General features: G+C 40.1%; 1 protein-coding gene across 3 annotated transcripts in view; it reads left to right on the top strand.

Annotated features, from left to right (window-relative positions):
• The window catches only part of SGCG (sarcoglycan gamma), a 97,247-nt gene that overhangs the window by 3,522 nt on the left and 70,718 nt on the right, over positions 1-23,007 (top strand). The window contains exon 1 of one of the 3 annotated variants that reach the window (XM_005585473.4): positions 16,020-16,148. The exons of the other annotated variants lie outside the window; for them this stretch is intronic. The gene's annotated coding sequence lies outside the window, so the exon portion shown is untranslated. Of the gene's footprint in view, positions 1-16,019; positions 16,149-23,007 lie in introns of those variants that run through there. 3 annotated transcript variants of the gene reach the window in all.

A 23,007-nucleotide genomic window follows, 5' to 3' on the forward strand; every position in this document is an offset into this window, starting at 1 on the left:
TCCTGACTAATACAGTGACACCCCGTCTCTACTAAAAATATTTCTAAAAAATTAGCCGGACATGGTGGCAGACACCTGTAGTCCCAGCTACTCCAGAGGTTGAGGCAGGAGAATGGCGTGAATCCAGGAGGCAGAGCTTGCAGTGAGCCGAGATCAGGCCACTGCACTCCAGCCTGGGCAACAGAACTTGACTCTGTCTGTTACAAAAAAAAAAAAAAAAAAAGGCTGTGTCCTCTTGTAATCCCAGCACTTTGAGAGGCCAAGGCTGGCAGATCACCTGAGGTCAGGAGTTCAAAACCAGCCTGGGCAACATGGTGAAACCCGATCTCTACTAAAAATGCAAAAATTATGTGGGTGCCATGGCACACGCCAGTAGTCCCAGCTTCTCAGGAGGCTGAGAATCGCTTGAACTTGGGTGGCAGACGTTGCAGTGAGCTGAGGTTGTGCCAATGCACTCCAGCCTGGGTGATAGAGCAAGACTCAGTCTCAGATATATATAAATAAATAATAAATAAATAATTTAGAAAAATAAGACTGTGTCCTACAGGATACCTTATTGTACTGTGGGTAAAATACATAAGTATCTAGGGACATGGTTATAGTTAACTAAAAAAGATAAAGATAATTTCATTTCTTATTCTAAAATTATAAGAAAATTATTTATAGGGACATAATAGTGGTACAATAATTCATACTTAAGTGATGGTGCCTTGTAGTTTCTGAATGCCAATTTTCTTAGGTTTTCTGTAGTTAAACATGTGAAGTAAAAAAATTAGTTGTGTGTTGACAGTGGTAACAATACAATGTTTTCTATACAGGAATCCCCGGTTAAAGTAAATTAGCATATACATTTCTGAATATGACATCTTCAAAATTAGGAAATAAAATAACTACCTTAGCAACATGCATTTTCACATTTCATTTTGTTACATATGAGGGAAATATTTGTGCTGGAATAGGAAACAGCAGGAAAAGTAAGAAGAGGGTAAAATGATGCTTTCCAAGGTAATTTAATCTGGTAGTAGTTACAGATCTGCTGTCTAGAAAAATGTCTGGACCTAATACCTAATTCAGACTCAATTTCAATTAGGTTAATGCCTCATTCAGGCTTGGTTTGCAGAGGGGACCCAGTTCTGAACCCCTGAGTGAGATCACCTAAATTAAATTCCAGCATGGATGTGGGCTTGGTTGCTTTAGGTACAAAACCCTGAGTCATTCCATTATATCAAAGTATACCTACGTTAGTAATTAAATAATGAAAGCTGAACTGGAAAAGTAACATGAACCAGGTATTAATGTGTAAAAATGCACTATTTTTGTCTAGTAGGCTTTACTCAATATTTGTTGCTAAACTCTTTTTCAAAACTAAGATATAGTAAGTTACCTGAATCAGAAAAGGGAACATTTTTAAATATGAAAAATTTAACTAAAATCATAATGAATTGAAGACAATTGATACAGGCATGCCATGTGAGATAATCACATCACAGAGAATGCAGTCTTCATCCATCAGGCATTTGTGCCTGTGTTACAAACAATCCAATTATTATACTCTTTTTATTTTAAAGTGTAAAATTAAATTATTATTGATTGTAGTCATCCTGTTGTGCTATCCAACACTAGGTCTTATTCTTTCTGTTTTTTAACCCGTTATCCAAACACCCACCCCCACTTTCACTACACCCTTCCCAGCCTTTGGTAACCATCCTTCTACTCTGTGTCTCCGTGAGTTCAATTGTTTTGACTTTTAGATGCCACAAATAAGTGAGAACATACAGTGTTTGTCTTTCTGTGCCTGGCTTATTTCACTTAACATAATGTTCTCCTGTTCCGGGGCCGGGCGCGGTGGCTCAAGCCTGTAATCCCAGCACTTTGGGAGGCCGAGACGGGCGGATCACGAGGTCAGGAGATCGAGACCATCCTGGCTAATATGGTGAAACCCCGTCTCTACTAAAAATACAAAAAACTAGCCGGGCAAGGTGGCGGGCGCCTGTAGTCCCAGCTACTCGGGAGGCTGAGGCAGGAGAATGGCGTAAACCCGGGAGGCGGAGCTTGCAGTGAGCTGAGATCCGGCCACTGCACTCCAGCCTGGGCGACAAAGCGAGACTCCGTCTCAAAAAAAAAAAAAAAAAAAAAAAAAAAAAAAAAAAAAAATGTTCTCCTGTTCCATCCATGTTGTTGCAGATGACAAGATCTCATTCTTTTTATGGCTGAATAGTACTCCATTGTGTACATGTGCCACATTTGCTTTATGGCACATTTCCATTAATCTGTTGATGGATATAGGTTGCTTCCAAATTGTGGCTATTGTGAACAGTGCTACAACAAACATGGGAGTGCAGATATCTCTTCAATAGACAGATTTCCTTTCTTAGAGGTATATACCCAGCAGTGGGATCGCTGGGTCATGTAGTAGCTCTATTTTCAGTCTTTGTCTCCAAAGTGTTCTCCATAGTAGTTGTACTAATTTACATTCCCACCAACAGTGTACAGGGGTTCTTCTTTCTCCACGTCCTCACCAGCATTTGTTACTGCCTGTCTTTTGGATATAAGCCATTTTTAGCTGGGGTGAGACAGTATCTCGTAGTTTTTATTTGCATTCCTCTGATGATCAATGATGTTGAGCACCTTTCATATGCTGTTTGCTATTTGTATGTCTTCTTTTGAGAAATAGGTATTCCAATCTTTTGCCGTTTTTTTTTTTTTTTGAGACGGAGTCTTGTTCTGGCACCCAGGCTGGAGTGCAATGGCGCCATCTCAGCTCACTGCAACCTCCGCCTCCTGGGTTCAAGCGATTCTCCTGCTTCAGCCTTCTGAGTAGCTGGGATTACAGGCACGTGCCACCACTCCCAACTAATTTTTTGTATTGTTAGTTAGAGATGAGGTTTCACCATGTTGACCAGGCTGGTCTTGAACTCCTGACCTCAGGTGATCCGCCTGCCTCAGCCTCCCAAAGTGCTGAGATTACAGGCATGAGTCACCGAGCCTGGCCTCTTGCCCATTTTTTTTATTGGATTATTGTATTTTTTCCTATAGAGTTGTTTGAGCTCCTTAGATATTCTGGCTATTAATCCCTCGTCAGATGGGTAGTCTGCAAATATTTTCTCCCATTCCGTGGCTTGTTTTTTCATTTCATTGATTGTTTCCTTTGCTGTACAGAAGCTTTTTAGCTTCATGTGCCAGAAAAACCTTCTTTACCATTGTATTTAAAATATTCTCCTAGTGATTCTATTTATTCTCTTGTTACTATAGAAAATTGTCTTGCGTTTCATATTTAAATATGAGAAATTTTCGTACATACCGGCTGTTTCCCTTCAGCTAGAATATAAGCTCTAAGAAGTCTCTACAACAAGAGGCCTCTTTTGTCCCCTTCACGATGGTGTCCTCAGCCCTGGAACAGTGTTTGGCACCTAGTTGGTGCCTGTTGGACCAAAGACAGCAGTAGTAGCCCCAGCAGGGTACTGGTGCCTTTGCCATACAGCTAACTCATGTAATACAAAATAACACAGCTTCTCAGTACAGTCTTGAGGACAGCTGGTAATTAATTGCGTTATTGTAATCTCTGTATATAATAATGGACATTTCCATGCAGTTACCTAAAAATCCATTACTTCTCTGTCTTAAACAAGAACTACATTTGTCATCTATTCTAGCGGACAAACATTTTTTAAAATCAGCAAAAGCTTGCTCACATACCTGACAGAGATAATCATTGATAACAATTATCTATATAAGGCATGATTGACAGGCATCTGCTATTAATATGCACTCTATTGTGTTATTATCATATTTCACCGAATCTAAGATGCCCATTTTTGTCACATTTAATAGCTCTGAAATTGTGAGGCATATTACATTCAGTAATATGGTTTAATTCGCATTGGAATTTCCTTTCTTAATGGCACAGAAGTAATGGTGTTCTTATAATCGTCATTCTTAGATTTGATGAGATACAGTATATGAGAAAGTCAAGAACTCATCCATGAGGTTTAGTGAATAATTTATATATATATTATAAATTATTATATATAATATTTACTGAATAATTTATTTTATATATATATAAAACTTAGAGCTGTCATATTAAATTTTCCCACTAGTTCTCTCTTGCAAAACCTAGTAATCTTTCTCTACCCTCATCTTTGACCCCCTTCCTACCCAGAGCACAGGAGAACACTGAACAGTCCTCCTCATTCATGTGAGCCAACACTGATGATGTGGATTTCCACAACCTGTAAGTTCTGTTTGCTTGACTAATGGCAGGGAGTCATTCAAATTTGTGTCCATCTTCTCTCTTCATTTTTAAATACTCCTTTCTACTTGTGGTTGCATTCCCCCTCATTCTTCCATTTGTCAGGAGCTAACACCACCATCACCCTGCAGGGAAAAAAAAAAAGAAAAAGCAGTCCGCGCAATGGCTCACGCACATAATCCCAGCACTTTGGGAGGCCGAGGTGGGTGGATCACGAGGTCAAGAGATCGAGACCGTCTTGGCCAACATGGTGAAATCCCGTCTCTACTAAGAATACAAAAATTAGCTGGGCATGGTGGTATATGCCTGTAGTTCCAGCTACTCAGGAGGCTGAGGCAGGAGAATCCCTTGAACCAGGGAGGCGGAGGTTGCAGCAAGCCGAGATCTGGCCATTGCACTCCAGCCCGGCAACAGAGTGAGACTCAGTCTCTCTCTGTCTCTCTCTCTCTCTCTCTCTCTCACACACACACACACACACAAGCTACTTCTGTAGATTATTGCATTGGTTTGCCTCAAACTTGTATTAGATTCTTCATGTTGCAAATGATCAAACACCAACTATACAGTTTTGAGCAACAAAGGCAATTTATTGACTGACCTAACTGAGAAACACAAGATGGGGGCTGGCTTGGGCATGCCTTGATCCATGGCCTAAGCATGGCCATCAGTTTTTCTCTGTCCCTCATCTCTGTTCTCTGCTGCATTGGCTGGCTTGTGTGGCTGCTGACAAATCCAGGCTTCCGGCACTATCCAATTCAGGGCAAGCAGAGAAGAAAGTGTGTCTTCCTGGTGGCAGAAATAAAAGTAGTGGAATTTGCTCTGATTAAGTCTAATTGGCTTGGATTGAATCCTTCTAAAATAATCTCTATGAACAAGAGAATGTCTGATTGGCCTGTCCTGTCCTAAGTCACATGAAATCCCATAGAATCTAATGCTTGATATCAAACTGCTTTCTTCTTTCATGTTAAGGAACTGGGCTGGGTGATATATTTAATGTACTTGGGGCCAAACCCTTCATTTCTTCCTTTAATTGGAATCCTCCTTTCCTGTGAAAACAAATGGACTTTGTGATCATTAGCTTATTGAGGGTAGTATACACACATTGATTGAAATGATTTAAATTAAATGATGTAAGATGTCTGCTGGAGCCAAGTGGCACATGTGGCAGAGAATCAATGCAAAGAAAGTTTGAGTAGAAGGAAGGATGATAAAGACATGAGCTTGTCTATGTGTCCATGAAATGTCCCTGCCTTTGAGTCTTCAAACACGAGGAGCTAAAGCCACCTGAATTGCTGCTTCTCTTCCTGTTATCGCCTTCTTCTTCTGGTGTCTTTTCCCCCAGCCACAGCGTAATTGTCTTGCCACCACCCTTGTGACCTCACGACACAGCATGTCTATTGTCACGGGGCCTTTGGTATCCAGGCACACATTTTCAGAGGACAAAGATTTCTTGAGGGAACAGGATGGTAAAGAGTTCTCAGTAGCTGGCATGAGGATGAGAGGTGAGGAGCTCAGGGACCCTCAGAAGTAACCTGAGAGAGGTAGTGTCAGGAGCAAGACAAGTGCAGCTGCATGGGTGTCCAGCTTCTCTGCCTTTCAGCCCATGGCCGTGCCCCTGTGTGTGGTCAAGCCTAATGACCTGTATGCATCATAACAGAGGAACTTGTTGACCCATGATGTTGATTTGAAAGCTAAACTATAAAGAAAATAATATAATTCGGCTTGATTGTGCTATAAAAGTGCTATGCTATGGTCTGCCTATGAGAGTTAATTACTAATTGGGCACATAAATGATAACATATACCATTAAGTCAAAATGTCTTTAGCATGTCAGGCATTTCAGTAGGTAAACCAAGACACTTTTATCCTAAAGGCCACATGTATCATAATCTGTAAGTCACATATCTTATTTCTTTTTGATAAATTCACTCTCAGCATTAAGGAATAATTGTAATAGCTAACCATTTAACATGTATTTTACTACACGTCAAACACCTTTTGTACATTATCTCATTTAATTATGTCATTAACCTTAAATGGGAGATAGTATTATTCCCAACATTAATAGGAGAACATTGACCATTGAAGAAGATAACTGACTGACTTAACATTACACTGCTGTTAAGTGAAGAAAGTAAAGTTGAAGCTCAACTGACTTCAAAGCTTGAGATTTTTGTTATCTCTAAGGAAAAATAGAGAACAGAAGATTTTGAAACTAACGCCATGTAATGTTAATCAGAATCAGAGTACAGGATATCAGCCAAGCTGTCAAACCAAGGAGGCTATAAGGAATCTGCATCTGACTTTTTGGGATCTAAGGCAGCAGTCCCCAACCTTTTTGGTACCAGAGTCCGATTTCGTGGAAGACAGTTGTTCCATAGATGGAGGGCATAGGGGATAGTTTCAGCATGTAACTGTTCCAGATAAGATCATCAGGCATTAGAGTCTCATAAGATGCATGCCGCCTAGATGCCTCTCATGAGTAGTTCACAACATGGTTCGCACTCTTGTGAGAATCTCATGCCTCCACTGATCTGACAGGAAGCAGAGCTTGGCATTAATTTAATGTTCACTCACCAGCCACTCGTCTCCTGCTGTGCAGCCCGGTTCCTAACAGGCCATGGACCAGTACCGGTTCATGGCCTGGGCTTGGGAACCCCGATCTAAGAGGCTGAGCCAAAGTCATCAACACTGAGGATACGATTCAAAATTAGGGAGGCCAGGGTTGAAGCCCATACCATATAATTGAAAGGAATCAGGTTTCCTGTACAGGGAAGATTGCCTTTGGACTTGAATATCTGATCACAAGTCATCTCCACTACCTCTTACTCACGGATTAACCTCTCCTTATCTGTACTTTTATTCCCTGGGGCATTTGCAATGTTGCAATTGCAATATTGCATGATTTCATGTCTGTATTCCAGGGAACCTTTGAGGGAGATGTCCAATAAGCTCTAAGAATATGTGGTTTTCTCTTTTCTCTTTTTCTCTCTTCTTTTCAAAGAAGAAAGTTGGTTTAAGATTTAGGTTGGTGATCTCCAAGTTTGTTTATGAATTAATAAAAAACATAACACTTAGGAAAGTGACTGATACATATCTCAGTATGTGTTGACTTCTATACATTTATAAATTATATTCATATATTACTATATTATGCATATTTAAAATATATAAAAATATTAGAACATTTAAAAGAATTAATAATAATGATCTGTGCTGTTGGAGAATCAACAGGTCTCTTCCAAATACATTAAAGTTTTCCTTTATTTGCTTCCACAGCCCTTAGTTCATGTCTAAATTGTAATGCTAACCATATTATCGAGTATGTAGCTGTCTGCCTCCTCAGTGGGAAAGAAAGCTACTTAAGCACAGAAAGTTTATGGTTTAAAGTTAGTGGTTTACTGATCTATTCATTAATTTAGCAAATAATTAATGAGTATCTAGAGACTAAGGAAATGTAGGTATCAAGACTGAGTCTCTGCCATCAAACTTAATATCAAGTGATGGATGAACAGGTTATAGACAAGCAACAGTCACAGATTAGTCTATGCTGAAGGCCAGGAGTAGGATGAAGGTGCTTAGGGGGACACCAGTCCTGCAAGAAAGGAGGAAGTGGGAGAGAAGGGTTAAAGAAGGACACATGTTGATACAGAATAGCCCCTACTATGTAGTAGATTCTCAACAAATATATGTGGTTGTTAAATGCTGATGTTAATGTTTTTTGAGTTTGAGAAGATTGAGAAAAATCATATCTCTATTTACCGCCCACTTTCTGAACCAACTGAAAAACAGACAAAAGAATGAGGCCAGTGAAGCTCTGTCATTTTTTGTTTGTTTGTTTGTTTGACAAATGAAGCTGTGAGAGAATATATGCTAGATGTGCAGCAGTGGTGGACTCCTGATGTTACATTCTGGACAAGGGTCTACCCACTCACCCACCAGGCAGCGCTGGGAAATCATGGGTTTCCAAAGGGAAGATTGCATCTTAAACTCTCAGCATGAAGGACCCAGGCAAAAATTGTCCTCTCTGCAGACATGGACCCAGGTCCCTAAAGAGGGAGGAGGAATCACACATGCAGGCCCACTTTCTGGCTCCAGCTCACAGATGAGGCGCATAAATCCACTTTTCCTGGGAAGAAATGAGTAAAAATTGAAGAGAGAGCCCAGGAATGTCACTATAATGGAAGGAACCATCTCGGAGAAGGAGTGTTTCTTATATAAATGAAGATTTCCACAAATTTTCAATGGCCAACATACTTTCAAGGTTCCTGGGCACAGATCGGTCTATTCCTCTATATCCAGACTTCTGCTCTTTTCTGTTCAATTCTGCTATTTTCCTCCAAATTTACCTTATGTCATCTATTATTCTTTTCGTAATTCCTACCATCATCCACTTTCTAACCCTTCATCAGAAATTTCTGATCAAGGTAAAGAAATTTAAGAACATTCATGGAATATAACTTTAGTATTCTTGATAATAACTAGTTTGCAATAAGAATGAATACACTTAAATTTCCTAACTGCATGCTGTCTTCTCTTTGATCACATCAGATATATAAAATGTCAGATGAATGTAAAAGGAAATAAATTGGGAAGAATATTAATTTGACCAAAAGATAGGCACAGATGCCTTTAAACAGTAATATATCTTACTCAGTGTAAACTAGAAATGAAAATTAGGACAGAATTACATGTCTCTGCAGGAACTCTTAATGATAGATGTCAGTGCAGCAAGGACTTCAAAGTTCAGTAGGAACTATTTCAATCCAGAATTCTATGCTAAATGAAATGAATTATTAACCAATTTGAGAGCAGAATAGATAAATTTTCAGACACCAAAAGTCTCAGACAATCTGCTTCCCAACCCTCCTTTCTGAATAATTATTGAGGGTGCACTCCATCAAAGCAAGGGAGTAAATGAAAGAACATGAGTGAAGGTCTAGAGAACAATTAGCCCAGCTCAAGAGAGCACTGACACCTACTCAAGGCCACAGCTGTGGGAGCCTCAGCCAGCAGATGGGGACAGGAAGAGGGAGAGCCCGCATCACACCAATACCACAGAAAAAGGAGATTGTGTATGATGGTCATGATTACTACAAGTTTGGCAGAAGCTTGAGCATGTGATAGAGGTAAACAATACAAGAAATGAAAAGGAATATAGTTACAAAACAAGGGAGGTGGAGGTTAGTCACACAAGAAAGTCATGATCCAACCATGACAGAAACTGTTTATGTTAAAAAACGAAGGCAAGTACATTTCAAGGAGAAAAAATGGAATCGATTCCATATAGTAGATTAAAAATTAATAAAAGTCAGGAGACAAGTAAGATAGAATGTCAGAGACATATTTCACACAATTTCTTCTTGTAACAAAGAGATAAAAAAGGAATTCAGAAATTCCAGCAATAAAAACTGTGTGGGAAAGCCATAATGTCAGTATAAAGTAATTAAAATATTTGGAGGGATATTTTTCAAAGTAGATTCCATTTGGAACTCGTAATAGAAACACTGAGTGGCACAGAGGTTATAAAATCAGTATTTGTCTATGAAAGGAAACATAGCTATAAAAATGTGAACACTTTCTGTTGCTTTTTTTTTTTTTAATCAAGCTGGTCAAATCACAGGAGATGTCGTTATGGTTTTCAAATGGAATGGAATGGAATGGAATCAGCTTTGATCATGTAAAAGTGCAGGTAAACTGAAAGAGGGCTGGAGACAGGAGTGGTGTGCACCACGGTCACAGGTGGAGGATGGAGCGGCTGCAGCACCGTGTACTCAGTAAAAGAGCATGAGGGTCAAGTATACTCTCCATGATTTTGAAACAGGAGATAAATATTTAAGTAGACTGTGTGAAATTGCCAAGTTGACCACAGAAGGAGCTGAAAGGGGTGACAGAACTACATAGGAGAAAGGAGGAGAGTGCTGCAGGATGAAAACCTGCATGAAAAAACTGGATAGATCATGCCTAGAGTTAATACACTGAGACATAGCAATAGGAGGCCAATTAAAGGTAAGAGCTAAGTATGAAAAGGAAGATCTAAGTAGTGACCTCAGACACGTGGAGGTAGTGATGTGGTGGGGAAAAGAAGGAGACAGCAGGAGATTTTATTCTAAGCCTTTCTGATTGACTTCCTTTTTACCATGCATAGATTCTATTTTGATAATTATTCTTAATGTATTTCCTGTGATTCTGATATGCACATGTCACACTTACATTTTCTGCCCAAATAATCACTGCCCAAGAAGTCTATTCTTGATGGAGTTGCAATATCTGTTTCTTACAAATTATTCAAAGTCATGTGTTCATGGGAAAATACTTTTAGAATATCATAACCCAATTCAGTAATTGCCAGTGTATAACATGACATTGAAATTTTAGATAGTACTCTTATTTTCTCTTCTGAAGAGTTTTCTTTTTCTTTTAGCCTTTCTTATACCTAATTTCTCCTGCATCTCAATGATTTCTTATTTATTACATGTGAATTTTTTCCCCTCTATCTTCTCTTAGAACACTGAGTTCAATTTTTGTAAGTATTGACTTCCAGTTCCCCAAAGGTACCATGAAAACAATACATTTAGTAGTCTAATATACGAATATTTAATTGATATAACAATTTTACAGGGAATATTAATTATATTTGTTAAAATGTGTTCACTGGGTGATTCATATTGATAAATAATCAGAGAATCTGAGCGAGAATCATCCAAGTAATTACAATCCAGATGAAAACTCTTAGTTTTCAGTTGAGTATAAAATCATTTGATTACTCATTTTGTTTATGTGAAAGGTCTATGGCCATCTATTTTGAGGATTGTACCTTTAATTAAAGAGGAAAATAATTGACATAGTATTTTTGAAAGCTTTTAAAGTTTATTACTTGCAAAATAATTTAATTTGCATTCACATTTAATTTGCTCCCAAAACCATACTTTTATTACTGTTATACTGACCTCTTCTGGATACTTCCTATAATGTCATCCAGATACTGTGATAGCTCAAGTTTTTTAAGGTTACTGTATGGAATTAATATCACTTTTTTAAAAAAACTAATAAGGCTGGCGTAACTATTCAGTTTAGTTCATTGAAGGCTCACTATATGTATACATTGAACAAAGAGTTTATGGTCTAGTAGAGAGGACAGCATAAACAAGTAATGACAACAAAAATACAAGTAACTACAGTTAAGTTTAAAAGTACATATAGATCTAACATTTGCTTTATATATTTGTGTGCTTTACTGTTGGGTGCGTATATATTTATAATTGCTATATTTTCTTGCTGAAAATGTTCATTTATCATTATATAATGACCATCTTTGTCTTTTTTTATAGTTTCTGACTTAAAGTTTATTTTTTCTGATACAAGTATAACTACCCTCCTTACTTATGGTTTCCATTTGCAGGGAATATCTTTTTCCATCTCTTTGCTTGTAGTCTGTGTGTGTCCTCATAGGTGCAATACGTCTCTTGTGGGCAGCATACAGCTGGGTCTTTTAATCCCTTCAGCCACACTATACCTTTTAGTTGGGGAATTTAACCTATTTACATGGAAGTTTATTGTTGATAGGTAAGGACTTATTCCTGCTATTTTATTAATTGCTTGCTGGCTGTTTTGTAGATTCTTTGTTCCTTCCTTCCTCTCTTGTTGTTTACCTTTGTGGTTTAGAGGTTTTCTGTGGTGCCACTACTGGGTATATATCCAAAGGAAATGAAATCTGTATGTCAAAGAAACATCCGCATTCCCATGTTTATTTTAGAACTATTGACAGTAGCCAAGATATAGAATCAACCTATGTGTCTAACAGTAGATGAATACATAAAGAAAATACTGTATATATGCATGGTGTAATACTGTTCAGCCTTTAAAAAGAAGGAAATCCTGTCATTTTGAGAACATGGATGAACCTGGAGGACATCCTGTTAAGTAAAATAAGCCAAGCATGAAAAGACAAATACTGCGTGTTCTCACTCATATGCAAAACCTTAGAAGTTGATTTCCTAGAAGTTAAGAGTAGAACAATGATTACCAGAGAATGGGGAGGGGAAGGGTAAGAAAGGGATGAGCTTGATCAGCGGGTAAAAAGTTAGAATTAGAGAAGTTTGGTGTCCTGTTGCACAGTAGGGTGACTATAGTCAACAAAAAGGTATTGTGTATCTCAAAATAGCTAGGAGAGGGGATTTTGTGTGTTCCCACCATAAAGAAATTATAATGTTTGAGGTGATGGATATGCTAGTCAGGATAAATCAGGATAAAAAATTATCCTGATTAGATCATTACCTAATGTATATGTGTATTGAAATATCACTTTGTACCCAGTAAATATATACAATTAGTATGTGTCCCTTTTTTTTTTAAGTATAGAAAACTGATAGTGGCATGTAAGCAGATTTTTTTTTTTTTTGGAGACGGAGTCTTGCTCTGTCACCCAGGCTGGAGTGCAGTGGCACGATCTCGGCTCACTGCAACCTCCACCTCCCAGGTTCAATCTATTCTTCTGCCTCAGCCTCCCAAGTAGCTGGGATTATAGGCATCTGCCACCATGTCCGGCTATTTTTTTTTTTTTCTGTATTTTTAGTAGAGATGGGGTTTCACCATGTTGGCCTGGATGGTTTTGAACTCCTGACCTGAAGTGATTTGCTCGCTTTGGCCTCCCGAAGTGCTAGGATTGCAGGCATGAGCCACTGTGCCCGGCCTGTGAGCAGACTTTTAAAGGTTAAATTATAGTTCACCAGTAGAAAAAGATGGGAGGTAACCCTATTCAAAGATAGCCAGGCACCCAAGGACATTGTCACTTTTGTGATTCTGAACTCCCCGGTACAAGGCACAGAAGAGATGAACAGGGCCCATCCCTGAAGGCATGTGTCAAGACCTTGGTCCTGCATCCCGGAGGCTCGCTGAAGGGCTTTAGGCCAAGGAGTAATACAGACAGAATTACCTGTTCTCGTCATTCCTCTGGCAGTCCCCAGGTGTATAGGATGGGGGCTGGCAGTTCCTGGAATCATAGGAAGTAGGTACTTGGCTATGGCAACGGGCGATGCCAGAGAAGGTGAGGCCCTAAGTCAGGCAGGGATAAGGAGGGAGGGCAGGCAGAGCAGGAGGTCCTGCGAGGGAATCCACTGAAGTTAGTGACAGGCAGACTGGTGAGTGAGGGAGAGCCCTAAGTCTGCTGTCTTCTGTGAGCTTCTGGGGGATGGCATCGTCAACTGAGGAAGGAAAGACGGACGAAAGAGCAATGGGTGTTGTATTGGAGGAACTGTGGAGAGACAAGGTGTGTTGTGTTGGAGGAAAGCCTGAGCAGTTTTGAGGGATTTAGTCACAGTAATCCATGACTGCAGTTAGCTTACAAAGTGATGAGAACTGTTAAAATGAGACTGCTATCCGTATATTTGTCAACTTCACTTGGACCTTGGACATGGCCTAATATGTTTCACTAGTCAATTGACAACCCAAATCATTAAAATGCTCTGTTATTTTCAAATGCTGAACTTTCTCATTCCCTCATTTCCACATTCTCCGTCTACAGATAACCCCTCATCTCTTACTTCATCTCAAAGCAGAAATGATTTCTCCAAAACCGACCACATCACTACTGAAATCCCCTGTTTTCACTGGTTCTGCAAGTGATCCCCCCCAACCCAACCGCTTAAGCCAGCAACAGGGTTATCCACGCCCAAACTGAAGGAAGAGCTTGATGAGAGGACGTCAGGAAGAAAGGTCAGCGCTAACTGATGACCGCAGTAGTCAAGAATGGAAGCACAGGGCGAATGAGGGGGAAGCCAGGAAAGGTCCCCATAGGCTCCTAGGACCATGGTTGGAAGCACGTTTGTCGTGGAGCCCCCAAGTACCAAATGGGTACGTTAGGCCTAAGGACTTTTGAAGTCACTTCCACCCATAGGCTTACCAGCTTTGTAATCTGGAACCAATTTTACACCTAAATGAGAGTTAGACTAGATTTCGTTAAGGTCTCTTGGAGCTTTAAAATGTTATGATTCCTTTGAGAACATTTCAAAATGTGTGTGTGTGTGTGTGAGCGTTACAATCTTAAGCTGCCTACATTACAAACTGAAGGTCTTGCTTTAATAATTTCAACTAACTGATAAAATCAAAGGCTTCTTTATGCCATTCTTCTGCCCTACTAAACATAGGTGTGGATAGTATTAAATGAATCTGTAAATATGAGTGGGGATCAAACACATCGCCTGGCTAATATTTGTACAAAGCAGTTCCCAAAGCATTGAAAAGTTCATTGCAACAAAACCAATTTACGATTGATGAAAAGGTGTCTCAGTTGTAACCTTTAAATGCATGACATTTCAATCAGAATATCGAGTTAGCAGTTTCAGACTTTGACTTTTCAGACATACACTGATACAAAAATACATTTCATATCATTATTGTTTAATATATTATCTTTGTTTGAAATTGATAGTTGTCCTACAATTTTATGTCTAGCTGAATTCCCAAAGTAGAAGTACTAATGTGCAGAGAATTCATGAAAGGTTTTCAAATGTCTTACAAATGTAAGATCATTTGAAGCTGTATCGGCTTGTAATTTAAGGCCTGCAGCTGTTGGTATGATAGAAGCATCAAATTTCAAAAGAAGTTGTGGTAGAGTGTGAATAAGCAGAATGAAGAGAAAAGTCTCCTGAGAAGAAAATAAAATGAAAATGTAGCATATGCATTGTTACAGCATTGCTCCTTTTTTTCTTCATTTTTTATTTCAGGTTCAAGGGGTACATGTGCAGGTTTGTTACATAGATGAATTGCATATCACCAGGATTTGATGTACAAATAATTTCATCACCCAGGTAGTAAGCCTAGTACCCAACAGTTTTCTGATCCCCACCTTTCTCCCTCCCTCCTTCCTCAAGTAGGCCCCAGTATCTGTTGTTCCCAACCCTGTGTGCGTGTATACTAAGGCACTGTTTCTTACATTCAAGGTTTAGTACTAAAATGCAAATATGAAGTATATAATTTAGTAAGTTTTAATTCATGCTGCACACCAGGCCATATAAAAATAAGGCAAAATAAAATATTAAAATTATTCAGAAGTTGGATATTTATTCTATTGCCTTTACACCTTATAAAATGGAATGGCCTAATTACTCTTAAATGAAGATAAAGACAATTTAAGATCACGTTGTAACATTCACATCATTTGTTAAACATAATAGAAATGTGAGTTTCCTAGAAAAGAACGGTCATAATTTTAACATGCAGAGTTTGTTTACCTTCTATTATGGTGATCTTTGTTTAGGATTTTCTCCTCAGATATTAACGTTTTTCACTTAAAGAGGCTCAGGGAAAGTGATTTTTAAAGAGTCACTGTTACATGGTAATATGCATTTGGATGAGACTAGAATATGTGTAATATATATAGTCACAAGTTCTAACTTGCATATTAATTTGAAGAGATTTTTCATAAAATTTTATCAATATTAGTTTCTAATGGAAATTAGTCTTAGAAGTTTTTTGTTATTTGTTTGAGGTAAAGGTTTTTTTAGGAAGTTATAATTATGTTAGACTATCATGCTTTAGGGTTTAAATGTTGAAATGTTGGTTTTGTAACAAGAAGAGTCTGGTTTCTTGTTTGTGTGTTTTGGTTTGTTTTTGGCACGTAAAGAGCTGTGTCCTGGAATTGGTGCCCAAACAATTTTAAGTGTGGTATGAACTGTTTATGTCATTGAGTAAAATTAGACACGCCTGTTGCTAATGTGAGAGGATGAAACATGAGACAGGGCTAAACTCGTGAGAGCGCTTTCTCCAGGGACAGTTGCTGAAGTTTCATCCTTTGCTTTCTTTCTGTAAGTCATGGAAAAGTTTGAAACATTCTGTCTTCGGTAGAGCTCAGGCCGACAGTAGTTCATTCGCCAGTGCACTTTTCTTAATAGCTAAGGTAAGCGCTCAGTTTTAACTTGGATTTTATATCAATACAAAGTACAACCTAAAAACCAAACACTTATGAGGTTTCTTAATATTCTTTCTTCTTTGGTGGCATAATAGTTAATAAATTTAAAACAATGTTGAATAAATTTGTGTATCAGAACATAATGATATATCAAATATCAATAACATTCTCATTTCAACTAAGTTATTCTGACTACTAATATGCTCTGTAGTTTTAGCATAATCCTGTATTTCTAATATTTTTAATTTGTAGAATGCCAAAGGTAGCATTTCTGTATTATTGGGCATTGAAGTGTATCCTGTAGTTAATCTAGACAAAGTATCATCTTTAAGATCACCTGCTTGTAATTCTGCTCTTAAACTTTAGTGGTAGAATTACATTTGCTTTAGATTTTCTTGATAGTTTTGTTGTAGACACTAAGAAATAAACTAAAATGAGTGACAACAAAAGTCCAGTGGTTTTATAAGTTGGAGATAAACAAAACAAGAGCAAAATAGCAACCTGACTCCTTCGCTATTTTTGGAGTGAAAAAGGGAAGAACGTTTCTTTCCCCAAATCTGGAAAATATAAAATGCTGCTCAAAATATGTATGAAAAAATAAACATAAGTAGGGTAAAAGTACACATGTGCTAATGCTTCAGCTTACTGAAGTTATGAGTTCTTTCTCTGAGTTTTCTAAATTAATATATGACAAGTAGCAAACACAACATTTTTAAAGGAAGGCTTAGAAAAAAATAATAAGGGAAAATATAACTCAGCTGACTGAAAGATTTGCCAGCAGGATGGAGTAACTACCAGAACAAAATGAACCACAGAATACACTGTTTATTTTTTGCTTATTTTCTTGCAAACATTTTGTAGGTACAAAGAAGCACCTTTGCGGAATTTAAAAAGTAGTGCTACAAGTTGGGGTTCGTTTTCTAGGTTCTAGGATTCATTTCAGATTGTCTTTCAAAGACAAATGAAAAGTAGCATTTCAATGTAGTTAGATATAGCATTCCAAGGACTAACAAATTCAGGTGTCCGAAAGATATCAGCTAAGCTTGCAGTTAAAATGCCGAAAATGAAATTGTGCCATATTGTCCTTTAAAAAATGTACTTGCTAGTCATTAAACTAAGTTGTTATTAAATTGCATTGGCCGGGCGCGGTGGCTCAAGCCTGTAATCCCAGCACTTTGGGAGGCCGAGACGGGCGGATCACAAGGTCAGGAGATCGAGACCATCCTGGCTAACATGGTGAAACCCCGTCTCTACTAAAAATGCAAAAAACTAGCCGGGCGAGGTGGCGGGCGCCTGTAGTCCCAGCTACTCCGGAGGCTGAGGCAGGAGAATGGCGTGAACCTGGGAGGCGGAGCTTGCAGTGAGCTGAGACCCGGCCATTGCACTCCAGCCTGGGTGACAGAGCGAGACTCCGTCTCAAAAAATAAATAAATAAATAAATAAATAAATTGCATTAAAAATTAAATAATAAATTATAGTGGGTGCCCAGTGTGTTCAGTTTTGCATAATTTATAGGACCTGAGGATCTCCCTCCACTCCCTCATCACAGCCCTTGCGTCTTCTCAGCTGAGGCACCAGGGCTGTGGTTTCCTAGTGGGAAGGGAGAAGCTACAGCATCCTGAGGATGACTCTGCTATTGTCCTGCTCCTTCAGAACCCGCCTTGACCCTCATGATACCTTCCTTTCTCTCCCTCCCTTCTTCCCTCCTCTTCTCTCAGCCTCTGTAGCATCTGTCTGGCTTTATTCTTCTCCAGACCTACTGCAGGGCCAGATAGCTCTACAACGTTCTCATGAGGATTGCAGGATCCATTGCTTGCTACTTTGGCCATTTCGGATTCCAGCTTCATTTTTAATTGTTTATGTTATGCTGTAGATAGTTTTACAGGAACATTGGTACAGGAGTATTTAGTAATGTGTGGATTGGTAAAGGTCTCAAGACTTTTCTCAGAATCTGTGAAAATCTCAGTGCCTACTCAACTTCAGTATGACTGGTGTGTAGGACCACTGTGGAATGGGACAAAGGAGGGCTCGCTGTGCCCAAAGGCGTTTGTGCTTCATCCTAAGCACCGGTGTGACCTTTGAACCTCTAGAAAAGGAGAACAGCGCAGTCACGTGGGTGCTTTGATAGGATCACTGCAGTTGACATGGAGAATGGATTAGGGACAGTGGAGGCGGCAGTGAAGGGCACCTTAAAACCCAGCTTCACCTTCGTGACTTGTTTAACTCTGTTTTTAAAATGCTCAATTGATTTTACTTGAGAAACATCTCTGGAAAGTCTAACATCAATGAAGAGGCTATGATTAAAAGTTTAGGCTATGGAGCCAGACTGCCATTTGACCTTGTATGAATTACTTCATTTCTATATGTCTCAGTTTCTTCATTTGTAAGGTGAGAGGAGTTGCATTGTAGCAGCTACCATTTTAACAAGTATCAAATCTAGCTTATATAAGACAATTAGAAAGTTTCTGACTTCTTAGTAAATAGTAGCTTCCATCGTCACCAGAAGGTTTCTGACTTCTTAGTAAATAGTAGCTTCCACAGTCATCACCATTCAATGCACCCTCTTAGCCTGACCCCACGCAGCGGGAAGTCAGGAAGACGGGAAAATAACGGTAACTGGTCAGGAGCTTGAACCTGCTCCTCACAGTCCCCTAAGAAGAAAGGAGCCCTAAGCAGGCAGGAGACTCCAGGCTGAGGCTATTTCTGCTGTGTCTGTGGAGGAAGTTCTCTACACGCAGCCATGGCTGCTCAGAAGGGGCGTGTGCATTCCAGGATGCAAATAACCCTCCTGGCATTCCCGGTGGCCGCCTGCCTATCCCTAATGGTAAGGTCTATGAAGGAAAGAAAGGCAAGTGACTGTTTTCCTTTCCCATGAAAATCTTCCTTTCGTTCAACAGTTTAGCTTGTAACAAAAACTTTATATAAAATATTCTCTCTTTATTTTTATTTATTTATTTTTTTGGAGGACAGAGTCTGTCTCTTTCGCCCAGGCTGGAGTGCAGTGGCACGATCCGGGCTCACTGCAACCTCACCTTCCAGGTTCAAGCGATTCTCCTGCCTCAGCCTCCTAAGTAGCTGGGATTATAGGTGCCCGCCACCATGCCCAGCTAATTTTTGTATTTTTAGTAGAGATGGGGTTTCACCGTGTTGGCCAGGCTGGTCTCGAATTCCCGACCTCAAGTGATCCACCCACCTCGGCCTCCCAAAGTGCTGGGATTACAGGCATGAGCCACCACGCCCAGCTGATACAAAATACTCTAAAATGTTAACCTTGGTGAAACAATACAAGTGTGTTGTCTCCATACTGGAATGCATTTGAATGTGTGTATTTTGGCAACATTTGAAAGTCACCTTAAATCATCCCATTCATATCCCAAAGCAAAGGTGCTAATAAGGGTGGAAGTGAATAATGGCCCTGAGGCCATCTGAAACTTTTTAAATGAACTGTCAGGCCATAGGAAAAATACATATATACCACGTTTAATAAGAAACTTAATTAAGTGTACCTCAAGAATTTCTTTTTGCATTTAGTCTTGTAACTAAAAAGAAGCACAGCATAATTGATACATTGAAATAACTTCCTTTTCTCAAAATTTTCACTTAATATTGTGTGAATGTTTTTCAGAGTTAGAATTTAGTTATACGCAATTTTTAGGGACTAGGCAAATTGAAGGTTTTTTTTTTTTCTTGAGGGGGGCAGTGATAGTTGATTTGCTTAAAAATTTTAGGCTTAGTATAAAAATCAAAATATTTATAAAATAGATTACAGGCTACTTTATTTGCTGTTTGGTTAAACACAGCGTTCGTGTGTAATTTTAAGAATATTCTAAACTCCCTTCTCCTTTGTAAATAACATCAAATTTAAGAGTCATGTCTACACAGGATAAATGGTACTGCAGTGTAGGCTGGTCCCCCTCACAGGGCTAGTATGTAATGAACTAGTTTCTGGATGACCAGTAAGGGGGTCTTTTTAATTCTCTGTCTCTCTCTGTTTCTCTCTGTCTCTGACTTCTCTAAGAAGTGTCCTTGGCCTCAGCCCACACCTTGCCCAGCTTCCTCTCGTAACCTAGCCGGCTTCCCTCATTGCCTGGTGCCTTCCTCTTGAGAGCATTCCCTTAATACAATACCTGAACAAGAATCCGCATCTCAAGCTGCTTCCAGGGAACCTGATGTGAGATAGTGTCAACCTAAATAACAAGCAAGCTCCCAAAGAAAAGATGTTCATTTGTGAATAGAGCATTGCGGTGGGAATATGAGGATTACACAGTTGTTCTGAAATTAATCGGTATGATTATGAAATCTGTATGAGATTGCAGGCAGATGTCCTCGCGGAAGTATTTAAGGTTGTGGTTTTTGCAATCTTTTGTGATAATTTATGTTATCAGCATATAAGCATAAAAAATTTCTCTTTATGATCTTCCCTGGTTCTATTTGTCAGAGTTTTCTTAACATTAGTGACACCATTTTGATCCTGACAACTTTCACATAGATAAAGTTGAATAGTGTTCTGAGAAATCTATCAGTGTACCTGATCACTGTTTTGTTTTGTTATTTTTCTGAAACGGAGTCTCGCTCTGTCGCCCAGGCTAGAGTGCAATGGCGCAATCTTGGCTCACTACACCCTCTGCCTTCTGGGTTCAAGCAGTTCTCCTGCCTCAGTCTCCAGAGTAGCTGGGACGACAGACACCCGCCACCATGCCCCAGCTTATTTTTGTATTTTTAGTAGAGACGGGGTTTCACCATGTTGGCCAGGCTGGTCTCGATCTCCTGACCTCGTGATCTGCTCGCTTTGGCCTCCTAAAGTGCTGGGATTACAGGCAGGAGCCACTGCACCCGGCCCCTGATCACTTTTAAATTCCAATTTTTCCAATAGCAATTGCTTAGACAGGTTCCCTGGGAAAGAGACTCCAAGCTGGAGACATGCGTGCCATGTATTGGAACCCATCTTGAAAAAAAATCCCTGTAGGACAGCAAAGGTGGCAAAGTGGGCAGAAGGAGATGTAGGATAACACTGTAGCTGCCACGGAACTGGAGTCATGCAGGGCTGTTCCCTGCAGGGGAGGGGGCCGGGCTTTCATCCAGTGCACTGATAAAACGCTGGAGTGTGCCTCTCGTGGGGAAACACAGCCACGGGCGAGGCAGCTTAGTGCAGTCTGAAGTCATTCTCGTCATCAGCCATCACTCCCACAACTGAAGGAAGGAGTGTCTTGGTTCTGAAGGGTGACAGGGGTGACACAGCACCAGAGTCCACCCCTCGCATCACTCAGATCCTCTTGCTTTGTTTACCTAATTTGGGAACAGCTCCTCCGAGGGTTTGATTGATCTCTTTTCCTGGGGGAAGGCTGAGGGAATATTAATGACAGGATCTAGCGTCTCCCCTTATGCACATGGTCTCATGACTGCAGCTGATACATACCCATCCTTTTTCCCTCCCACCGCCTTCACCTACCCATTCAGCATTCTCTTCTTTCTTGTCTAACACCCTGGCTGGTCTGAGTAGCCTTGGGGTGACCCAGACATTCAACTCTGAGGGGTCTTAGCCTTGGTCACCAACCCCTAACCAGTCCCAATGCACTTGTGGTTCACACATGGCTGAGCATTTGCTTTCAAAATGGCCAGAGGAATACCAGCAAATGCCTTGCTGGTCTGCCCAGGTGACAAACATATTCTTCCCAGACAATTCTTGTCAGAATGGTGCGTCGTGTCCTCACCAGTGGTATCCGGGATGAGGAGGTGAAGTGATTGCAGCAGCTTGAAGATGACTGGGACTCACGTTGTGTCCTCTGATAGAAGCACTCCCTGCTGACTTCGAGTGGCTGCTTGGTCTTATTGAGGGATACTGCTGTTTCTATTGAAGTTGGTAGGGTCTTTATTATTTTATTTTATTTATTTTGTTTTGTTTTATTTTATTTTTGAGACAGAGTCTCGGAATCTCGCTCTTGTTGCTCAGGCTAGAGTGCAATGGTGCGATCTCGGCTCACTGCCACCTCCACCTCCGGAGTTTAAATGATTCCCCTGCCTCAGCCTCCCGAGTAGCTGGGATTACAGGTGCCTGCCACCACGCCCAGCTAATTTTTTGTATTTTTAGTAGAGGCGGGGTTTCACTCTGTTGGCCAGGCTGGTCTCGAACTCCTGACCTCAGGTGATCCGCCCACCTCGGCCTCCCAAAGTGCTGGGATTACAGGCGTGAGCCACGGTGCCCGGCTGTTAGGGTCTTTATTAAAGAACAGTTATGAGAGATGTATGAAGTATGAGTAAAGATAGAATAGGTTTTTAATTGTAATGCTATATCCTAAACATGGAAGTCTATTTGATCAATACAGTAGATGAGAATATATTTTATTCTGCCTGCCTTTAACAAATATGTATAACGGAGCCGTTACTATGTGCCAGACCCCACTTTAGGTGCCAGTTATATAATAAACAAACAGACACCCTTCCCGTCCTCCTGGAGGTGAGCCTAATGAGGACCAGGCAATAAAAAGTAAAACAAATAAATGCATCATTATGTTCTAAAAGGAACTTTGAAGGAAACGAACAGGACACAGTTGCAGATTGTACAGGATAAAAGGGACAAGAGCAGGTGTTTATGGAAAGCTGAGGTCGGGAGGACAGAGTGGTGGCCAGGTGGTATGGACCAGTTTTCCAGTAGTGGGTACAATGTGTGCAAAGACTGTAAGATAGGAGAAAGCTTATTCCGTTTGAGGGATGGAAAGGCTGGTGCTCCTGAGAAGGGCGGAGTGAGGTGAGATGGAGCTGGAGAGGCTGGCTGGTCCAGATGGAGTGAAGCTTCATCAGACGTGCAGTGGGAAGCCACGAGTGACTTTAAACGGGGCAGCAATGGTCC

This window comes from Macaca fascicularis, chromosome 17 (assembly GCF_037993035.2).
Source record: "Macaca fascicularis isolate 582-1 chromosome 17, T2T-MFA8v1.1".
Taxonomy (NCBI): domain Eukaryota; kingdom Metazoa; phylum Chordata; class Mammalia; order Primates; family Cercopithecidae; genus Macaca; species Macaca fascicularis.